Source organism: Magnolia sinica, chromosome 13 (genome assembly GCF_029962835.1).
Source record: "Magnolia sinica isolate HGM2019 chromosome 13, MsV1, whole genome shotgun sequence".
NCBI lineage: Eukaryota > Viridiplantae > Streptophyta > Magnoliopsida > Magnoliales > Magnoliaceae > Magnolia > Magnolia sinica.
The window spans coordinates 28,525,886-28,539,212 of NC_080585.1; the positions used below are offsets into that span (position 1 = coordinate 28,525,886).

General features: G+C 37.5%; 1 long non-coding RNA gene across 1 annotated transcript; it reads right to left on the reverse strand.

Annotated features, from left to right (window-relative positions):
- Positions 1-2,031: 2,031 nt before the first annotated feature.
- Positions 2,032-2,707, reverse strand: LOC131223378 (uncharacterized). Its single transcript, XR_009160407.1, has 2 exons — positions 2,361-2,707; positions 2,032-2,271 (listed from the first exon to the last, which is right to left on the reverse strand). It is a non-coding gene; the product is annotated as an uncharacterized LOC131223378 (long non-coding RNA).
- Positions 2,708-13,327: the final 10,620 nt, after the last annotated feature.

Sequence of the window (13,327 nt, forward strand, 5' to 3'; positions counted from 1 at the left end):
GATCTCTCCAAATGGATGGACACTGTGGATACAACACATACATCATGGTGGGCCGCACATAATTTGGTGACATCACTTCAGTCCAACTACTCAACCTCCTGTCAGTAGCTAATCCCGGTAGCTAATCCGTCTCCAAATTCTTTCTTCTAAAATTTAATTAGGTCACGTCGTCTCACGGCAATTTTATAAGATATATATATATACAAGGAATATTCGCTGTGACTCAGGATGAGTGATGTCTGCAGGATCCTCACTGTGGGCCCACCTTGATCTATGCATTGTATATCTACCCCATCTACCCGTTATCTCATATTATTTTAGAGAATTGTACAAAAAATTAAGCAGATACAACTCTCAGGTGGACCACACCACATGAAACAATGGTCATTGAATGCCGACCATTGAAAACTTCATTGTCCATTATAATGTTTATTTGCCATCCAATCTGTTGTTGATAAGGTCACACAGCCCAAACGAAAGAAAAACACAAATATCAGCTTGATCCAAAACCATTTGTGGCCCACAAAAAGGTTTTAATATTCAATGACTATGGTTTCTTGTAGTGTGGTCAACTTAAGATTTGGATAGGCTTCACTTTTTAGCCTACTCTGTAAAATGAGCTCGCAAAATAGATAGATGGCATAAATATTCAATGTACACAATTAGATGGGTCCCACTCACATAGGGATTCAGAGTTGTCAGGTTCTTTCTTTTACACTTGGATCACATGGCATAGTACATAGCACTAATGTTGGTATTGCGTGTTACTAAAAATAAAAACCTTTGTAGGCTTCACCGTGATTAGGGCTAGGCAAGCGATGACTTGGTAAACTTGATTCGTCCAACTTGATACGATCGAAGTGGGTGAGTCAATCCTAATCGAGCTGACTTTGTCCAATCTGAATTCAAAACAAGTTGAGTTCGAGTTAGTAACTCGACTCGACTCGACCCAAAATCCAACTCAGTAGTCACTCGACTTGATCCGAAACTCGACTCGTGTGTGTGTGTGTGTGTGTGTGTGTGTGTGTGTGTGTGTATAGATATATATTTAAAAAACTTAGATATGACGTTCTAGATCTGTGATGCCGTGTAGCTATGGAGAGGTTACAATTCTAGCAAGTGAATCTCGATTTTGAGTTGTGATTTCAGCTCGTGGATACCGATTGCACCCAACCCAATTCGGTACTTGTACTCGGGTCATACTCAGTCCGGATTAGTCTAGGCCAAACCCGGACTCGGATCGAGTTAGGCATGCTGGACTCGGTACCGAGTTAGGCCTATTTCAAAACCGAATCCAGTCGGGTCAGCCCTAACTCAGTCTAAATCGACTTGATGCCCACCTCTAACCATGATGGTTGTTTTTTTATCCACACAGTTTATCCAATTTGCTCGCCTACATCAGGGCATGAATCTACAAATAGATAGATCGATATCTCAAGTGGACCATACCATAGGAAAAGTGGTGATTGAACACGTACCATTATAACCTTCGTAGAGACCAATGTAATGTTTATTTTCCATCCAACCAATTGATAATGTCACAAAGACATGGATGAAGAGAAAATACAAATACTAGCTTGATTCAAAAGTTTTCTATCCTTTAATATACTACCAGAAAATGGGAAAAGGCTACAGATAAAATTCGTAGCTAAAGACTTCTAGCTATAGTTTTAGTCCGTGACCATAGTTGTAGGTGCTTTAACCATAGGTCTGAAACCTATGGCTACGAATTTAATCCGTAGCTATGGATGATAATAGCTACAAATATAATCCGTAACGATCATTTCTCTAGCTAAAAGTACCTACAGCTACCGATAGTATTTGTAGCTAAAACTAGTGCTAGATCAATAGAAATACGGTTGTCAGATTACTAGCTACAGTCAATATCCATAGCTATTACCTACATTTAAAAAAAAATAAAATTATAATCATTCATTCATTCAATTACCATCTGCATAATCATTCATTCATTCATTCAATTATAATCATTCATTCAATTACAATCATTCATTCAATAATGAATTAATTACAATCCTTTCTTTCAATCAATTACAATTACAATAATGTTGAAAATACAAATCTTGGTGAGTCTGTGTGCACTCGCATATGGTACCATAGTGAATTAATCAACTGGTGAGGATTTCAGACTATGATCGACTGCTCCTTGAATTTTAGCTTACACAAATATTCAGAATTTCCTTCTATTCACATGGTACCATAGTGATTGTAGTAGAGCTTTCCCAGAATAAGGTTGTAAATGGAAATTGTGACCTAAAGGAAAAAATAAAAAAGAAATACACATTTCAGCTTGAATCCTATGAGGAAACAAATGTTACTATTTTCATTCATGATTTTCATACCTTGCTCCACTGAAAAACTTCACCATCATCAAACTCGAGAGTTAGAAGACCAATAGGATCAAGCTAGATTGAATGACCCCAAAATTTTCTTTCCAGATTACTGTCTCTCCAAAATTTCCATCCTCTACCTTCACAGTGGCATGTAACAATCATTGGATGATGACTGACCTGTCTCAAAGTAAAATATCAAGTTACCTCCTTGACTCAAACCAAGTTAACAATGTGAAGTCTTATTAGATTCTAAAACTTGTCAAACCAGTCCATTCGATAGGTTTATGAGCACTAGATAAACCAACAATGTCGACCCTGATTAGATTCCCACATATAAATGGAGCTTACTTGCCTAGCTTTTTTCCCAAATACAAAGAGCATTGCATCTATCACATTGCTTTTACCACTTCCATTCAGACCCACTACTGTTGAAAAACTTTGCAGATAACAGAAAATTCAAATGAGACAATAAACACATGAGTCAAGATGTAGTGCACAAAGCAAAATTGTGTGAAATTTACACTCAAGTAACCAGAAAGGGACCAGATCCAGTGCCATTGGATGCATGGAGGTACCATGGCCCATGTCATTGTTGCACATGTGACATGGACATGGATTAGGTGAGGCAGGGTAACAACTTAGTGGGTGAGGCCTTGACCGTGGGGCCCACGTACCTTGATGTATGTGGTGTATATCCACGTCATCCATCCGTTTGACCATCTCTTTTTAGAACATGGTCCAAAAATTGAGGCAGATACAAATCCCAGGTGGACCACATGACAAAAAAATAGTGGTGATTGAACACTCACCATTAAAAACTTCCTAGATCTACAGTAATGTTTATTTGCCATCCAACCTGTTGATAAGTTCACACAGACTAGGACGAAAGGAAAACACAAATAGCAGCTTGATCCAAACTTTCATGGACCCCAAGAAGTTTTTTATGGTGGGAATGCAATCCCTGCTTGTGTGGCAAAACAGATGAACAGCGTGGATATAGAACATATACATCAAAGTGGGTCCCATCATTGTGTCTAATGAAACCCTATCACTTTATCAAATGAACCCGTCACTTTGTCTATTAAAACCCCGTCATTTATTTGACAAGCCGCCACTTTATCCTATCACCTTTACAGAATAACATCTTCATTTTGTCTAGTGGAACCAAGTCACTTTATTCAAATACTCATCATTTTATCGAGCGAAACCCTATCAATTTGTCTGGCAACCCCATCACTTTATCTAGTGGAACATCGTCACTTTGTCTAATAGAACCCCGTTACTTTGACCAATAATCACATCTATAAGACCCCGATTCCCGAAACCCAAGTACACTACTCGTTTTCTAAAAACCTGAGTGTTAACTTTTAAATATAGCCCAAATTTCATGTACATTTTTTTCTTTATCAGAATTAATAATTTAGTGGAATAGAAACAAATTAAGTATAAGAAGGAGTCCAAATATAAATAACAAAATAATCGAGTGGCTACTCGAAGGCATATACAAACCAATGTCTTAAGTTTTTGCAATACACGACAGTACAAATTAAATACGAATGAAATCAGGAATAGATAGTCGCAAGATCATCTATCTCTTATTCCACGTAAGCACCAACATGCCCATCATATGCGTCTCCTGCACACTAAATATAGTTTGATGGCGTTAATGGCTATCCCAGTGACGTATAACCCTCAAGATTTACCTAACATCAAGATAATTAAACATAGTTGTCGGGAACAATATATAGTGAATAGTTTTCATGGTAATAAGACAATTTAACATGGACCTTAAATCATATGGGGCCACCGACAATAATGACCATCTATTGTCGATAATTTTTTCTTAGTCATTAGACAAAGTGACGGGGTTTATTGAACAAAGTGACGGGGTTATTAGACAAAGTGACAGAGTTATATTAAACAAAGTGCCGAGGTTGCTCGACAAAGCAACATGATTCCACTAAACAAAGTAACAAGGTTAAACGAGACAAAACAAATAGGGTTCCATTAGATAAAGTTACAGATTGTCGGAAAAGGTGATGGGCTGTCGGACAAAGTGACCTGGCTCCACTAAATGAAGTGACAAGGCTGGAAGACAATGTAATAGGTTTCACTAGACAAAGTGACGAGGTTGTTGGACGAAGTAACAAGGTTCATTAGACAAAATGATTAGATTACGGGACAAAGTGATGATGTATTACTAGACAAAGAGACTATGTAGTAGGACAAAGTGACAAAGTTCTACTTATCAAGTGATGAGGTTCTACTAGACAGAGAGTGACAAGGTTATTGGACAAAGTGATGGGATTTCACTACATAAAGTGAAATGGGTGCTAGACAAAGTGACAAAGTTCTAATAGACAAAGTGACGTGATTATTGGACAAAGTAAAGTGGTTCCATTAGACAAAGTAACGATGTTCCACTATGTAAGGTGATGGGGTTGCAGAGAAATTGATAGGGCTTTTCTTGATAAAATGACAAGTTTTTGAATAAAGTGACATAGTTCCACTAGAAAAAGTGATGATGTTACTGTGCAAAGTGACAGGATTTTACTAAATAAAGTAGCGGCTTATCAAATAAAATGACGAAGTTTCAATAGACAAAGTGACAGGTTCATTTGACAAAGTGATAGGGTCCCATTAAACAAAATGATGGGGGTTCTATTAGATAAACTAATGTGTCCATTTTATATAATTATTATGATTGGTCATATAAATTTCAAGGGTGGATGTCTCTCTTCCAAATAGTTTCTTTGGTGTGGCTCACATGAATCTCGTGTTAGCCTAATTTTTTTTGGATTCGGGCCTAAATGATTATGCATTTAATTGTCAGAATGAATTTTGCATACACATCATGGTGGGCCCCCACCAAAAATTCAATCCCCATACTTCTTCAATTGTAAAGAAAGTTTTATATATATATGGAAATGTTTCTATGCGGTCGATGTCATGGGAACTTCCCATGAGGTCGAGCTGTGTGGGCTCCACTGTGATGCGTGTCGAACATCAACACCGTGCATTTGATGGGTCCCCTTTAAATGATGGGATATCCCAAAAATTAGCCACATAAGGAACTCATGGAATGTTATATCTAACTGATGGGGTAGATGTTCAACACGCATCATGGTGGGGCCCACACAGCTCGACCTCTTGGGAAGTTCCCATGAGCTCGACCGCATAGAAGATTAGAAGATAAAAATCTTATTAAGGGCTACAAAAATTTTGGATCAAGTTGATATTTGTATTTTCTCGTCATTCATGTCTTTGTGATGTTATTAGTTGGTTGGATAGAAAATATACATTATATTGGGCTCTATGAAGTTTATAATGGTATGTGTTCAATCACCACTTTTTCTATGGTGTGATCCACTTGAGATATCGATCTATCTATTTTTAAACTCATGCCTTGATGTTAGTGGAAAAAATGGATAACAGTATGGATAAAAAAAAAAAAAACCATCATGGTTAGAGGTGGGCATCGAGTCGATTCAAACCGAGTTAGGGCTGACCTGACTCGATTCAGTTTTGATATAGGCCTAACCTGAACTTGACCTGACTCGGTTCCGAGTCCAACATGCCTAACCCAATTCGAGTCCAAGTCTGGCCTGGACTAATCCAGACTGAATCTGACACAATCACAAGTACCGATTCAGGTTGAGTCTTAAAATAATATAAGAAAACGGATGGATGGAGTAGATATACAACGCATAGATCAAGGTGGGCCCACGGTGAGGATCTTACGGACATCACTCAACCTGGGTCGCAGCTAATATTTCTTGCTAATCAAGTAGATTTTATAAATATTTTTTCTATCTTATAAAATTGACGTGAGATGACATGAGCTAATTAAATTTTAGAAGAAAGAAATTGGGGGCGGATTAGGTACTGACATGTTGAGTAGCTAGACTCGCTACTGAAGTGATGCCACTAAGTTCTGTGGGGGCCACCATAATATATGTGTTGTATCCACACAATCCATCCATTTGGAGAGATCGTTTTTGGGCATGATTAAAAGAATGAGGTAGATCCAAAGCTGAAGTGAACCCCACCATAGAAAATAATGAGGAGAGTGACGTCCACCGTTGAAGCCTTCATAAGGTCCACCATGATTTTTATTTGAGATCTAACCTATTCATAAGTTAACACAAATATTAAAGAAGCAGACACACAAATATCAGATTGATTGAAATCTTTTGTGGCCCTTAGAAGTTTTTAATGGTGAGCGTACTCTCTTCACTGTTTTCCATGGTGGGGTCCATTCAAGTTTTGGATCTGATTCATTCTTTGGCTCATGCCCTAAAATGATTTCTCCAAATGGATGGATGGTGTGGATACAAAACATACATCATGGTGGGACTGACATAACTACGTGATGTCACTTTAGTAGCGAGTCTCACTACTCAACTTGTGAAGAAGGGAAAACACAAACATCGGCTTGATCGAAAACTTTTGTGACACCAAGAAGTTTTTAGTGGTGGGTGTGACTCTCTCCACTGTTTTTTGTGGTGGGGTCTACTCGAGTTTTGGATCTGATTCATTCTTTGGCTCATGCCTTAAAATGATCTCCTCAAATTGATGGACGGTGTGGATACAAAACATACATCATGGTGGGATCACATAACTAGGTGACCTCACTTTAGTAGCGAGTCTCGTGCGCTGAATGTCAAATGGAAGAAGCGGATTGCGCAGTGAGTAAACTAGGTTTGCTTACGGAGTAAACTCTGTGGGATCCACCATGATTTATGTATTTTATCCACTCCGTCCATCAATTTTACCAGATAAATTTAGGGCTTGAGACAAAAAATAAAGCATATAAAATGTTCAAATGGACCACACCATAGGAAACAGTTGAACTGAACGTTCATAGTTGAAAATTTCTCAGGGCCTATAAAAGTTTTGGATCAAGCTTATATTTGTGTTTTCTCTTCATCCATGTCTGTATAATCTTATGAACAGGTTGGATGACAAATAAACATCACTGTGGGGCCTAACAAGGTTTCAACGGTGGAAATCATTATCCCCACTGTTTATTGTACTATGATCCACTTAATATTTGGATATACTTCAATTTTGGGATCAACCCCTTAAATTAGATGGAAAGAGGGATGGACGGCATGGATAGACCACATACATACAAGGTGGGCCCAACTGAGTTTACTCTAAGAGCAAGAGCGTACTGTACTTAGTAAGCAATCCGATTTCCGGACGAAACCATCTAACGGTAGCGTTAGACTTTTCCTGACATGTAAATTTTTTTAATATATTTTAAAAATCTGGTGATGTGGCACTTAGAGTGACGTGGACCAATAATAATAGTAGTGGATTCAACGGCTCACTGTTTCCACGAAACAGAGGATCCGCACTCAGCATTGTGAGATCCACATAGTGAGGTTCAGCTGATGGATGGCTTGGATATTGCACCTGTCGGTGGTGTTGGCATATGTGGTGATGAGTGCATTAGCTGACTTCATGCCCATGTGGCCCTATCAAAGCTTAGGAAACGGATTGGCTAATCCCCCTGACACCAGCCAATGGTGGATGGTCGGTGCTCCGTGGGCCCCACTATGATGTATGTGTGTAATCCATGCCGTCCATCTATTTTGACAGATCATTTTACGGTATGAGACCAAAAATGAGGTATATAACAATCTTAAGTGGACCACATTACAGGAAACAATGTTGAATGAGCGTCGACCATTAAAAAATATTTTGGGGCCATAAAAGTTTTGGATCAAGCTGATTTTTGTTTTTTCCCTTCATCTGGGACTGTATGACCTAATCAACATATTGGATGTCAAATAAACAATACAGTGGGCCTTAGGAGGATTTTAATGGTGGATATCCAATCACTATTGTTTTCATGTGGTGTGGTCCACCTGAGATTTATATACCTCTCATTTTTGGGATCAAGACATAAAATGATCTTTAAAAATGTATGAACGGAAAGGATGAAACACATACATCATGGTGAGGCCCACAGAGCACCAACCACCAGCCACAGGGCTGGTGTCAGGGGGAGTAGCCAATGAGTAGCCAATCCGTTTCCAAAGCTTATAGCTCTTAAGCTCATCGTGGGGGTTGTTTGTGTTTTTACGTGGGTTGGTCTTTAGTCCAGGGGGAGATGGAGGTTTTTGCTTTTGGATTTGTTTTTAGTAGTTTTTTTTTTTTTTCGATGTTCATGTATAAGTTTGAAGTATAGTAAGGTATATTAATACTCTCTATCTTATGATGCCTGAGCATTGGGATTATTTTCGGTCACAACTACAGAGCAAGTGTGAGATATTTAGTGTCTAGGCCACTCAAATTGGAGTCCACAATGTCAAAGGTTTTGACGTAGGGAATGTTGTATTTGATCATGTCTTAAATCAAGTCAGATACAAGGCTGTTGATGCCATCGATAGTCTGTTTGATGCCACTTTCGATGGCATCGAGCAGTGCTCGATCCCATCGAGATTTTTCGAATTTTCTCTAGTTAGTCACTAGACTATCAGGGCATTCGATGACATCGAAGGAAATGTTCGATACCATCGAATATAGCACAATACAATCGAGAATTTATGGAAAATCATGCTTTATCTCTGGATTATTCAGGTGTTCGATGGCATCGAAGGATAAGTTTCGATGACAACGAATCGAGCAGATTTTCACAAAGTTGCGATTTTACGAGATTTGTTTTTAATTTTGTTTGGAATTCTTCCATAGGCTATGTATATATATATACATGGGATTGAAAGAAAATTTTAGGGTTTTTAATTCATCCAAAGGGTTTCAAGGGTGCATAAGGGTTTGATTCGAGGTTGTTCGAATCGGGTATCTCTTCCGTTGTAATTTCCCTTCTTTCATAGTGATCATCTGTGTTATAGTTTTTTCCTGCAATGGTTTTTCCACGTTAAAATTGTTGGGTGCTCTTCGTGGTTGCTTGGTGTGATTGGACTACTTCTTTTGATCCTACTCTATGTGCCTCTGTAGGGTGTGATGAGGACAGTCACTATCTTACAATAAACACTTTGAATCCACATGATTCTCTTGAATTTACAAAAGAATATATTATTTCTCGAATCCACAAGAGAAATAAAGAAAAGTTATTTTTAAAAAAATTAAAAGCTATCAAAATAAATGAGTTTGTATGCTTAAATACTTTTAAACGAATTCTAAGATGTAATTATAAAACATATAAATAAAAATTGAAAAATGCACAAATTTCTGCGTTCTGTTGATCGGTTCATTGATCAATCGATCGATTTGAATGGCGCAATAACATTTAAAGATTAAAACATATAAAATTGTATTTGTTTCGATCAATCTACCCAATCGATCGGTCGATGAACCAAGCAAAAACTTGTCCAATAAGCTTTCACCTAAATCCGAATTTCCATTGATTGATCAATTGACTCAATCAATCCACTATATCGACTTCGATCAATCGAATTATGATGAAATTATGTTGATTTCTTTTTGAACATCTTATAGTCCATTTGTGATAGGAACGTGCTTGCTCTACGTCCTACATTAGATCACCTCCACTTGAATAAAACGTTGTCCTTGAGTTATTCTCCGACTCCGGTTCATGATACTCGTACGGGTCGGTTACATTGAATATACGTGAGATCTTCATGTTTTTATGAAGATCAACAACAAATGCGTTGTCATTGATCTTATAGAGTATAGGCACCAGTCCGATCTTCTTATTCTTCAATTTGTTGTACGTCTCGATTAGAAATCTCTCATTGGGCAAGCGAACTATAATATTATCACCCACATTGAACACCTTTAGGCACAAAATGATATTTATTTATTCCCTTCATTTAAGTCTATTTGACTTTATCAATAGATTGGATTACAAATAAACATCTCGGTGGGCTCTAAGAAGGTTTCAACGATGGGGGTCATTGTTGCCACTTCCTATGGTGTGGTCCACTTGAGCCTACAATCTACTTCTTTCTTGGGCTCATGCCTTAAAATGATCTTTCAAAATGGATGTACAACTTAGATAAAACATATATATCACTGCCCCGTCAGTCTCTAGCCAAGTCCTGGTGGGAGTAGAGAACCTATTCCATGCTCATTAGCCAGCCAAACTCTAGTGGGCCACATCAAAGGAAACAAAGGAAATGTGATGCAACTATATGTTTATGTGCGGGGGCCACCATACTGTATATATTTCATATAAAATCAACTCGATCCAAAACTCAGGCGGGCTAGATGACACATGAATTTAGACTTATAAGTTTAATTATACATTGTTCTTCTCTTGGGTGGAATTATCTATTGTTTGCATCGATGTGGCCATGTCAGTTTTCATGTGGCTTATGTATAAAGGTTCGAACGTGGTAGACGTTGGATTTCACATGTACATGGGAGCCCACATAAATTAGCTTCATGACATGTCTAAAGGTGGATGGTGCGGATATACATCAAATCATCAAGGTGGGCTCCAAGGTAAGGGACTACTCTATAACCGCTTTTGTTTTTTTTTTGGATGAATTATTGTGATTTGCCGAAACAATTCACAAACCACAACGATTAAGAGCCATCAGAGAAACCACCATATGCATGTCGGCTTTTGTAATTTTCCGGTAGTGAACCCGTGATAGTAACTATTCCAGTCAAGAAGAGGAAGGAAGAGGGGTTTTAAATAGAGGTTCGAACGTAGTAGATGGTCGATTTCACATGTACAATATGGGAGCCTACAGAAATTAGCTGCTTTACAGGTCTATTGGTGGATGGTGTGGATATCCATCAAATCATAAGGTGGGCTCCAAGGTAAGGTACCACTCAATGACTGCTGTTTGTTTTTTATTTTATTTTATTATTATTATTTTTTTTTTTGACGAATTATTGTGATTCTCCTACGACTTTAAACCATCGGTGACTCCGACAATTCAGAAACCACCGTATGCCTGTCGGTTTTCATCATTTTCCGGTAGTGAACCGGTGATAGAAACCATTCCAGTCAAGAAGTGGAAGGAAGAGGGGTTTTAAATAGAGAGCTTTGTTGAGCGAACGTGTGTATGATAGAGCTCGTGTACATGCTACACGTGCTAACATGGCATATTTGTACTTAGTACGTTTGGTGCGAGCTTATATATGTTTTCCCAAAAAATAAATCTGGTCCACTCATCATGTGGCTCAATATTAAGAACAAATTAGTGGCTTAGAAAGCTTCAGCCAAGTTTTCAACAGTCGTACGTTCGTTTTGTAAACTGTAACCAATCAGACTAGTGGATCAATCGGGCACAATATAGTGGTCCCTTTATGATGAGTGGACTGGATAACAGCTATCATATTAAGGGGTGGCGTTTGGCAGCATAGATTTGCGGGATTTGATCTTAAAGTAATTGAGGGTTTGGAATCCCCTCAAAGAGGGTTTGAAATCCTTACATCTAAAATCTTTTCAAGAGTTGCATGTGTAACATGTATGTAATCGGATTATTATTCTATTGGGCACATGGCTCACTAATGATGTCCCAAAAAAATTAGATTATCAATTGCATCACTATAATTACTTTAATATGATGATCAACACCGTCCAAATATTGTCCATGTAAATCAAGGGTTAAAAATCCTTGGTTAGTCACTGGGACATTATTTTGTGCTTGTGGCCGGTTCAAGACTTAGAATTTCATCATTTTCAGGCAAATCATATATTTTAGCAAGTTTATTGTAACCATTGTGTCAAACATTACCTTTGTTAACTAATTAGATATATAAAAATTGATTTAGTAATTAAATTCATGAGTTAAATAAACCATACATAGCTACTTTTGGATTAAAGTTGATTCCCAATGTGGGGTGCCAAACACAATAGTTCCTTCACAATTCTGATCATGCATCTAATCTAGCTCAACCCTTAAAAACTCTTTAAAACTAGCATATCTCTTTAAATAATAATAATAATAATAATAATAATTTTAAAAACACTCTTTGAACCTACAAACATGAAAGGACCTATTACCCTCCACCATTTTCCTAACAAGGCTATATTGGAAGCTTGAAACTGTTAGCTCCAGGTAGAAAGGGTCCTTGACTCTTAGAGATTCCATAAGAACATCTCAGGAAACAACACAAGTTGCCATTTTATGCAATCTGAGTTATTAATATAACATTAACGAGTCTTAATAGAAAGAATACAAGGACATCTTCTCAAGCAATTAAGTTGTTGAGCATGAGATTTCAGAATAGTAACAAAGTAGTTGCAGGTGACAAATACTTGGAAAGTACATGCAGTAAAAACAACATTTTACCAAAAAAAAAACATCATTTCCTCAATTTTTCCTCAAGGTCAAGTAGGAATTAAAGGTAAGTAATCCAAAGTATTTTGATGTTTGAAATGCTTATACTTCTTGAATCACAATTATTTCTTTAATTTTAAGAGCTTCATATATCTAGTGCATTGAAATATATGAAAAGCATTCTAATACAGAAGGAATTACCTCTCAAAAAAGAATAATTGGAAGGAATACAGAACTAGAATCTCTGGATATTGGAGTACTTGAGTAAAAGTAGTATGTGTACATATTCAAACAAACTAACCTCACAAATTTCTCCTCTTGATGATACATAATTCTAGCTTGTTTGCCTTATAGGGTCCAATATGGTGAGTCAACCTTGGAACTATTAAAGACAATAAAGGTATTCCAAGCAATAGATGTATTCGGTGATCATTCAAAAGTTCAACTGTCAGCCCTTAAGAAAGATTAACCTCAAATGTACAACTTCCCACCTTCCTCCAGTTTAGAATGTGGTAAAGGGCGGTCTGGCAAAAAAATGACTCAAGCTATAAAATGAGGCAGATAGAGCAAGTCTTAATTAATAATTAACAACACTAGATACAGTCCGTTTGACAGAAAATAAATGAAATGCTTGTCTAAGCGAATACTTGGTTCATATCATGCGACCTTAGCATGTGTGTCCACTCATCAGCTCTTCAACAGTGACCTAAATAATCTAACATGGTTTAGTCCAATAAAACTATG